This window comes from Heloderma suspectum, chromosome 2 (genome assembly GCF_057233095.1).
Source record: "Heloderma suspectum isolate Gila_16-S chromosome 2, 16-S_ref, whole genome shotgun sequence".
NCBI lineage: Eukaryota > Metazoa > Chordata > Lepidosauria > Squamata > Helodermatidae > Heloderma > Heloderma suspectum.
In genome coordinates, this window is record NC_139459.1 from 341939604 (window position 1) to 341950386 (window position 10783).

Consider the following 10783-nt stretch of genomic DNA (forward strand, 5'->3'; position numbering starts at 1 on the left):
CCGCCATTTGCGTTCCTTATTTTGGCCGTCTTAGTCTACGTAAATATTTACGTAGACTATGACGGCGAAAATAAAGGGGAATGCAAATAGCGTAGCGGGCGCTATTTGCGTCCCTTTTTGATTTGCCATTTTAGCCTATGTAAATATTTACGTAGGCTAAAACGGTGACTCAAAAAGGGATGCAAATAGCACCCGCTACGCTACTTGCATTCCCCTTTATTTTCGCCGTCATAGTCTACGTAAATATTTACATAGACTAAGATGGCCAAAACAAGGAATGCAAATGGCAGCAGCCATAGCCACCGCCATTTGCGTACGCGTTGTTTTTTTTTACCCAGAGCCCTCTGCGGCCGGAAATCCGGCTGCGGATAGCTCTAGCCTGGGCCTGGCCGGCTGCTCCGCAGAGCTGCCGTGGAGCACAGCCGGCCGTGGAGGATTCCAGGCGGGAGGAACGGATTGCCTCCCCCCCGTCGAGGATTCCGGGGGGAGGGACGGAATGCCTCCCCCCCACACGATCAACATAATCCGTGGAAAGGTAAGTGACTTTCGTACATCCCTAAATTTTCCACTTCGGTGCTCCCGCTTTCAATACCCTAATATCCCAGTATTTCCGCCTGTTTTCCGATTTTCAATACCCTAATATCCCAGTATTTCCGATTTTCCACCTTCGCTACCGTATCCAGTCATAGTCCCCTCCCCCACCTCTCCATATATGGTGGTGTTTGTATTTCCCTCCTGTCCAATCACAGTTCTCGATGGCCCCATGTCTTCTTCCAGCTACTGATCACATAGCTTCCTCAGAAGCCCCTGTTTCCTCAGCAACAAGCAAAGGGCTGGATGTGTGTGTGCTTGTCTGATCTCGGAAGCTAAGCGGGGTTGGTCCTGGTCAGTAGTTGGATGGGCGAATGCCTGGGAATCAGGCTTCCTGCACTGAGCAGGGGGTTGTTCTATCCCTTCAAATGAGATTAAGTTTTACCCCCTCCTATCCCCTACTCACAATGTTTTTTTAAAAAATTAAGGCGTTATCCTTGCAGAATTCACAACTTCAAATCTTCAAAGATCATGCCTGAAGTAGAAAAAAAAAACGTTGTGGGGAAGCCCTGATTCTGTGAGAATAATGCCTTAATTTAAAAAAAAAATCTGGCTCCGCCCCCACTGCCACACCTTCCACCGCTGCTGCCGCACCACTGCCGCTGCCGCACCCGCCACCGAAGCCACCACCAAAGCCCCCGCATCTGCCCCAGGTAAGTGCTGTCCCGGGGGATTCTGCGGGGCGAGCGGGGGGGGGGGCAGGAGGCTGTTCTGCCACAGATTCCAGGGGGCCAAATGCCAATGCATTCAGCCTCATTGGAATCGGTGGCGGAATTCTCCGCCATCCCTAGCCCCACATAGAGCACACTGCAGTAATCCAGTCTTGAGGTTACTAATGCCTGTACCACTGTGGTCAAGCTATCCCTGTCCAGGAGAGGCTGGAGCTGGCGAACCAGCTGAAGCTAGTAAAAGGCACTCCAAGCCACCATGACCACTTGGGCCTCCAGCGACAATGATGGATCTAGGGGTACCCCCAGACTATGGACCTGCTCTTAGAGAGGGAGTGCAACCCCATCCAGAACAGGCAATGAGCCTATCTCCCGGACCCCGGAACCACTCACCCACAGGGCTTCCATCTTGCCAGGATTCAGCTTCAGTTTATTCAGATTCAGATTCAGCCTCATCCAGCCTATTACTGAGTCTAGGCACTGATTCAGGACTTGCACAGCCTCTCCTGATTCAGATATCACAGGGAGATAGAGCTGCGTGTCATCAGCATACTGATGGCATTTAGCTCCAAATCCCCTAATGACAGCTCCCGGTAGCTTCATATTAGGGATGGCAGAGAATTCTGCCACGGATTCCAGTGGGGCCGGATTCTACAGAATCCCCCGGAATCCGTGGCGGAACAGCCTTCTGCCCCCCTGGCCCCCCGCGGAATCCCCCAGGGTGGCACTTACCTGTGGCAGATGCGGCGGATGCAGCAGCAGTGGTGGCGGCTCTGTCGGCAGCTGCAGCAGATTCAGCGGCGGCGGTGGCGGGTGCAGCGTTGGGTGCAGCGGTGGCGGGTGTGGCGGCAGCAGAAGGGTGTGGCAGTGGCGGCAGCAGCAGGTGCAGCGGCGGTGGATTCAGTGTGGGGGTGCTGCAGTGGGTGCGGCAGCGGCACGGGGGGTGCAGCGGCGGGTGCAGCGGCGGGTGCGGCAGCAGTGGCTGGTCTCCTGGCCGGGCGTGGCCAGGCGCAGCATACACAAATGGCGGCGGCTATGGCGGCCGCCATTTGCATTTGGTATTTTTTGCCGTTCTAGCCTACGTAAATATTTATGTAGGCTAGAACAGTGAAAACTAGCGAATGCAAATGGCGGCCACCGTAGCCACCGCCATTTGCGTACACTTTTTTTTTACTTTGCCGATAGGCTACGTAAATATTTACATAGCCTATCACAGTTAAACTTTCTTTGCTGCCTGCACTGCCATGGAGTAGGCACGATTATGCACTCTAGAGCATGCTCGGTCATCTTCACTTGTAGTCTTGAACCATTTGCACTCTAGCTGATCTCCAGCCTGTTTCATCCCCAGTATACCAGGGAGCAGAACAGGCTCCACAGTGCCAGAGAGGGCACTCAGGCGCAATCAAGTCTATGGCCCTCCGCATCTCATTGTTCCACAGTGAGGCCAGAGCCTCGGCTGGATCACCGGATCTCCACTGGAAAATCCCCAAGAGCATTCAGAAATCCACTGGATTCCATCAGTCTCCTGGGGTGGACCATCCAAATAGGTCCCCCACCCCCGCGGGAGGAGAGTAATGCCGTAAGTTCAAATCTCACCAGGACATTGTCTGACCATGTCAATGGGGTTACTTGGAGCCCCCCAATCTTCAGACTACCCATCTCACAACTTGGAGCAAAAACCAAATCAAGGGTGTGCCCTGCTTCATATATTGGGCCGATGACATACTGAGACACCCCCATGGTTGTCATGGGGGCCATGAAGTCCTGAGCTGGAACTCTGGAGACAGCCTCAGCATGGAAGTTGAAGTCACCCAGAACCACTGTCCTGGGTTCCTCCAACACCACACTTGCGACTGCCTCCGCCACCTCACTCAGGGAGGATGCTGGGCAGCAGCATACACCACCAGCATCCCCAATCTGTCTCTATGGCCCAACACCAGGTGCAACCCCTCAAGGCCCGCTCCAAGGTGGGGTGGTCTCCTGGTGATAGAGATGGAAGTTCTATGAACCACTCCCCCCCCCAGCCTCCAACCTATGTTGGTGCTGCACTGAGTAGGGGTGTATGAAACCCCGCTTACCTGGCTCTGCCGGGTTCCGCAGGTGGGGGGAGGAGATCCGTTATGTAGCCTATCACAGCTAAAGTGCTCCCAGAGTTGGGGAGGAGACCTCAGAAGGGCCGGGAAGATGCTTCCAATGTGTTGTCCAGCCTCCCCCCCCCTAAAGTGCCATGGTTAGACAGCCAAAATCGGCCATCTAGCCATGAATGCAGGGCAGCCAGAGCACAGAGGAGAAGATCCCCTCTGTGCTCTGCCCGCCCTGCATTAGAAAGATGGTCGCTTCTGAATTCAGATGTGACTGCCTATCCCCATAGGCTTGCCCCCTCCATTATTTACTCCCTTCAGGAAAACTCCCACAAGTGTTTGTACTAATCATTACTATAATGACACTCTTACAGGATACATTTGCATTAAAAATAATGAAACATTAAGAGAAAAATATAAACAGAATAAAGAATAAGAGAAAAAGACTAATAATAATCAAATAACATCTCACAGATTTCTACAGAGAAAAAAACCCTAAATTTCAATTGACAATCAGTTCTTCCTGCAACCACTATTAGTTCTACTCAGATAATATTATTATTATGTTTAATAATAATAATAATAATAATAATATCTAAAACTTCAAATCAAGACAGAGACAAACACCCAAATCAGGAGGGGGAAGGGCAGGAAGATGAAGAAGAGGGAGAGAAAACAGGGGGAAGGAAAAGGAAAGAAGTCTTCCAGAATTGACACCAATTTTCAAACTTCAAACAGCTGCTGAATATGTTAGTAGTTAATATGTTAATCCACAGTTATCAATGTTAAATAATTTACCATAACAAAGGACAAGATGAACAGATAGTAGCTGGATTCATTCCGCAACGATAACAATAAGACACTCATTAGAAAAAATGGTCAGTGTTAATTCGTTATGTAAGGATTAGTTTGCTTTAAACTTAGCTGTTAATGCTGGTTAGTTCCCCAAGACATAGTGAAGATGAAGTCACTTAGCATTCTGCTGGCAAGCCGATCGATTCTGCTGAAAACAGAGCAGAGGCTGACCGCCAAAGGCTTGGTAATCCATTCCTTTCAGGGCAGCTAATGTAAGTCATCCTGTCCACTGCAGTCCTGGGTTCACTGTTGCTCCACCGCTCCCGTCGTGATTCGCGTCTCAAGTGCTCTTGGCTGTCCCGCAGATTCTTACTGGGAGAGAGCTGGAAGTTGCCTCTCTGGCAGTGAAAAGCCCTCCAGCTCTTTCTTGAGCCCTGGGACTGCTTCAAATGCTGCAGCTGGGGCAGCTCCAGTGGATTCCGGACTGCTGGGGCTAACTGCTTCCTCACCTTGTCCTGCCCATGAGCTTCTCTGTGTCTTAGCTGCCTTGGAAGGTTTATAGGGAAGAGCCCGGATGTTCTTTCTCTGGCAGCAGGGTGCCCCAGCCCTTCTGCTCCTTTGGGGGCATGGGACGGCTCTAGGTATGTCCATCACAGGGAAATCCAGCCTTTGAGGGGCTCGTTGGTTTTCCTGACTTGGCTTGGATTTGCCAGCCGAGCCGCAGGATTTTTCCCAGAATCCAGGAAATGTCTGGGGCTTTTTCCTCTCTCTCTCAAATTGGCAAGTTATGCACATTTGGGCTGCAATTGGTGTAACTTGTGCAAATTGCAGCCACAATTACCATAATTTGCACAAATTGTGGCCATGAAGTGCTTAGTTATGCGCAAATTGCGGTCACATTTTTAGAGAGAGAGAAAAGAAAACAGGAATCTGCGAGCTGGCCTGACTCACACAGATTGAGTCCTGACAACTTGCAGGTTGGCAAGCGGGAGTCCAGGTGGCTGAGCTGTGGCACACTCAGAAGACTTCACCTCCTGGAGGGATTCCTCTGACATTCCCAGACTGCGCCAAATGCTGCAGCTGGGATAGCTTCAGGGAAATCACATCCTCTTTTATAGCTTTCTACAACAGGGTAAAAATCTTTCTTTCTAAAAAGGCATCTTGCTTATATGAAGGAAGTAGTGCTGAACTGCAACTGCTCCAAATTCACCACATCATTCATAGTGGGAGGAATTGGAATGCCTTTTAGTATTATTTCTGGGTTCCCCCACCCCCACACACTTTTACTGCAATGGTTTAAAATGGTTCCTTCCTTTGCCATCAGCCAGCAACCAGCAACCCACTTTCTTTCCCTCTATCCTTCTTTTACAATTTTTTTTTAAAAACCAGCTCTTGCAAGGCAGCTGCCATATTTCCCAATGTTTCTTCCCCCATCCCCAGAACACAGCTGACAATACATGGCCACAGCAGGGAACCACTTCTGAACTAAAGGTACATATTTTAGTTTAGAGCCTTTACTAGCAATAACTAAACCTTAGGAGAGGCTTTTCAACCTTTCAGAATACGTGAAAACTATGATAACACTGGAAAACCAAACAAGGTCAGAGGAAAGGGGGTGAAACCAGGGAAATGGGGTGGAGCCCTCTGGACACCTCAGAACGCCAGATTAGGGATCCCAGGCTGGCCACATTTGGCCCATGGGCCTGAAGTTCAACACATCAGTTCTAAACAAACGGTTCGAAAACTAAGGATGGATGAAAGTCCCTTACCTGGTCCCGCAGCTTGCTTTGTGGTGGGGGGGAGGCGCTTCGGTTCTCCCCCCGAAGTTCTTGGCGGGGGGGAGGCGCCCCGCCCCTCCCAGCTGAAATTCAGGCCAGGGGGGAGGCGCCCCATCCCTCACTGCCGAAATTCAGGCCGGGGGGGAGCGCCCCGTCTCCCCGGCCGCGAAATAAAAAAAGTAAAGTAAAAACAAACAAACACGTGATAGGCTACGTAACGATTTACGTAGCCTATCACGGCTAGATTTTCAAAGTCAGCCATGATAGGCTACGTAAATCTTTATGCAGCCTATCACAGGTGACTTTGAAGGGGAAAAAAAGCGCGTACGCAAATGGCGGCACCCATGAGCTACAACTCCCATAATCCCTGACCATTTGCCATGCTGGCAAGGGCTTTTAGGAGTCTCACTCCAAACCACCTAGAAAGCACCAGCTTGCCTACTCATACCATAATCCAGCCGAGAAAGCATAAGTTGTGTGTGTGTGCATTTAACAGCACATAGTGGAACCATGGAATTCGCTACCACCAATTTGGATGGCTCTGATCTGAAAGGGAGAAATTCATGGAGGATAAAGCTATCAATGGCTGCTGGTTCTGATGTCCCTAGGCTACCTCCAGTATCAGAGGCAGTAGGCCAACATACACCAGTTGCTGGGGAACATGGGCTAGAAAGTACGGTTATACTCATGTCCTGCATGTGGGTTTCCTGTGGGGAGTTGGTTGTGAACAGAACCAGAATGTTCACACATTCTCTGTGAACAGAATGCAGGACTAGATGGGCTGTGGTTTAATCTAGCACAGCTCTTCTTATGTTTGTAAGAAACATTTTTGTGATATCTTAGAGCCAGTGTGGTGCAGTGTCGAGAGTGTTGGACTAGGAGCTGGGAGAACCAGGTTCTAGTCCCCATTAGGCCATGGAAGCTCACTGGGTGACTTTGGGCCATTTACAGACTCTCAGCCCAACCTACTTCACAGGGCTGTTGTTGTGACGATAAAATCGAGGAGGAGGAGGATAATGTAAGCCGCCTTGGTTCCTTGCAAGAGGAAAAAAGGCGGGATATAAATGCATTAAATAAATAAATAAATAAAATCTTAGGAAATACATGTATTTTTGAAATATTAATTTAAATAATAAAATATTAATGTTAATTGGTATTAACATAATGTTTTCAGATCCTAAATTAGCAACCAAGAAAAGTTAAAGATCAGAAATTATGCTGAGATTCCTGACATAATGAAGTTGAAGAAATAGAACTACCATCAACAGTTAAAGAAACAGGGGAAGACAAAAGAAGGAAACAAAGGAGAAGGAGGGTAAACCATCAACATTACCATCCACCTTCTGCATATGTTGAAATAAGTCCTTCCCTATAAAAGCTCAAAGTACAATAAACAATACAATAAAATTTGTTCTTTTCCTGTAAATACTGGCCTCTCAAAGGAATGGGGATTAATCTATTCATTTGACATTTGCAACGTGCCGACATCTGACCCTGCTACGGATCAACAACTCACAGAGCACAACACAGGTTACTTACCTTTTGACTCTTTTGGCAAATAAAGATAATCCAGGATGTGGCTTGCGTCATCTACTCTCACTGCTCTGAGAGAACCTGAGTCATAGCTTCTAGTTCCTCTAATATACTAGCTGCACAATCCTATACATGTCTACTCAGAAGTAAAGAACTATTGACCAACCAAAGAACTATCGACCAATCACACTGCTAAGCACTGTCTATAAGCTTCTTGAAAGGCTTCTGCATAATAGAATCAGCCAGAAGATACTCCAGATCATTCCAGTGGAACAAGCTGGATTTCACCCCTCACGAAGCTGCGCTAACCAAGTGCTTTCACTAACAACCTATATAGAAGCAGGATATCAGGCGAAGCAAAAAACATCAGTTGCTTTTATAGATTTAAGTGCAGCATATGATACAGTGTGGAGACATGGACTACTTTATAAATTAATACAAGTAACCTCGTGCCGAAAAACTACCCAACGTATTGATAATATGCTTGCTGGAAGAACTTTCTCTGTGACTATAGGAGAGGATGCTAGCATCCATAAAATTTTAAACAACGGACTACCACAAGGCTCGGTTCTTGCACCTCTCCTTTTCACTTTTCTCCTTTTCATCCAACTCAATGGCCTTGTAGGCCCCTTCCAACCCTACTATTCTATGATTCTATGATTCAATCTATACATAGCTGACATACCACACACAAAGTCTAGGAAGTTTGGCTACGTGGATGATTGGGCTATAGCCATACAACATAAATCCTTTGAGACAACTGAAGATGTCCTCACTTCCGATCTAGACACACTGGATAAATATTTCTGTAAGTGGAGGTTACAGCCCAATCCAACAAAGATGGAAGTAACATGCTTCCACCTGTGTAATAGATCAGCAGGCAGAGAGCTCAACGTTCAATTTAAGGGAAACCGGCTCAATCACAACATGCATCCCAAATATCTTGGGGTCACACTGGATAGGACACTTTCCTATAAAGAACACTTGATGAAGACTGCTGCCAAACTGAGAAGTAGAAATAACATTCTACACAAACTATGCTGCACTACCTGGGGATCGACAGCGGATACGCTAAGAACGACCGCATTCAGTCTGGTTTACTCTGCGAGAACTGAAATCTATGACAATTGGTCTGCCTTTTATACTTGTTGAACATTCTTACACATCTTCATTTGCTTACGTACATTCACATTTTAGATTTCCTCTTAAATGTTACAAAAACATTACCTACATCAAAACATATGTGTAAATAAGATTATAACCTCTAGTCACTAAACTGGATTTCTAGCTACAGAAACATCCCTATAAAACCATCAGTGACTGTCATATCATGTGAGAGAGATGTCAGTAACAAATGAATCCATTGTCTCCCACTAGTGACTCAATTTGTACCTGTTAGATGCAATGTCTTTCATTTCAAGAATCCCTTCCTGGTTGATAATATCCCTAGTTTTATGACGGTTATTGTTAATATCCTGTTTTTATTGCTGTTTTACTGTGTTTATGTTTTTAGCACTTTTACTAATTTAACTGTCTGTCTGTATTTTATTGCTACAAGCTGCCTTGGGAGGAGGGGCATGACTTGGTCAACGCAAGGGCAAGTCATCCATCTAAGCAGGCAGAATTAGGGAGTAGTTTGAGACGCTCTGGCAGAATAGTGTCCCACCGGAGCCGACACAAAAGGGAGCCACCCTAAAGGAGGGATTCAGTGGCCTTTTGGGTTTTGCCATAGCTTTCTATTGTCAAGTGGGTAGCAACCTCTCTACCTTGCAAAAGTCTACCCTAATAGAGAGCTCAGGATTACCAATTTAGGCCCTGGGCGGTCTTTGAGTTTCGCATTGTATTGTAGAAAAGCTTTCCCTTAGCGTAAGAAAGCCATATTAGCTTGAAGTTCTAGTCTCTGTTTTGCTGATCATGTAATGGGAGAGCTATTGTTCTGACAGATAGGTTGAGCTGCAAAGCACCCTGTGATACATGTTGGCAGCAGCCAGGCAGACTGGGAGGGAGTGACAGAGAAACAACCCACGCATGCCTGATCATCTGTCAGGAATAATGGACAAGCCACCCCACCATGGCTTCTTCTCAGGGTGCTGTCATGCCACCGCCAGAGTACTCTTCCTCAGCTGATGAAGAGAGCTTACCAGACCAAGAACTGGAGGGGGAGATCCAGGGAATACCATGCCAGCCTGATGATCAACAGCCAGGCCCATTCCATCTGTCTCCGGAGAATAAGAATCTGAAAAACTCCCCAAGATAGGCATCAATTGAAGAGGCACACACAGCTGGGTCTGCTTAGGTGCAGTGCTCAGCTGCAAGCAAGGGCTTCCCAAAAGGAGGGCATCCCAAGGCCCTTGATTAGGTGCAGTGCTTAGGTGCAGTGTTTAGGTGCAGTGCCTAGGTGCAGTGCTCAGCTGCAAGCAAGGGCTTCCAAGAGGAGGGCGTTCCCAAGGCCCTTGATTAGGTGCAGTGCTTAGGTGCAGTGCTCAGCTGCAAGCAAGGGCTTCCCGAGAGGAGGGCGTCCCAAGGCCCTTGATTAGGTGCAGTGCTTAGGTGCAGTGCTCAGCTGCAAGCAAGGGCTTCCCAAAAGGAGGGCATCCCAAGGCCCTTGATTAGGTGCAGTGCTTAGGTGCAGTGCTTAGGTGCAGTGCTCAGCTGCAAGCAAGGGCTTCCCGAGAGGAGGGCGTCCCAAGGCCCTTGATTAGGTGCAGTGCCTAGGTGCAGTGCTCAGCTGCAAGCAAGGGCTTCCAAGAGGAGGGCGTTCCCAAGGCCCTTGATTAGGTGCAGTGCTTAGGTGCAGTGCTCAGCTGCAAGCAAGGGCTTCCCGAGAGGAGGGCGTCCCAAGGCCCTTGATTAGGTGCAGTGCTTAGGTGCAGTGCTCAGCTGCAAGCAAGGGCTTCCCAAAAGGAGGGCATCCCAAGGCCCTTGATTAGGTGCAGTGCTTAGGTGCAGTGCTTAGGTGCAGTGCTCAGCTGCAAGCAAGGGCTTCCCGAGAGGAGGGCGTCCCAAGGCCCTTGATTAGGTGCAGTGCTTAGGTGCAGTGCTCAGCTGCAAGCAAGGGCTTCCCAAAAGGAGGGCATCCCAAGGCCCTTGATTAGGTGCAGTGCTTAGGTGCAGTGCTTAGGTGCAGTGCTCAGCTGCAAGCAAGGGCTTCCCGAGAGGAGGGCGTCCCAAGGCCCTTGATTAGGTGCAGTGCTTAGGTGCAGTGCTCAGCTGCAAGCAAGGGCTTCCCAAAAGGAGGGCATCCCAAGGCCCTTGATTAGGTGCAGTGCTTAGGTGCAGTGCTCAGCTGCAAGCAAGGGCTTCCCAAAAGGAGGGCATCCCAAGGCCCTTGATTAGG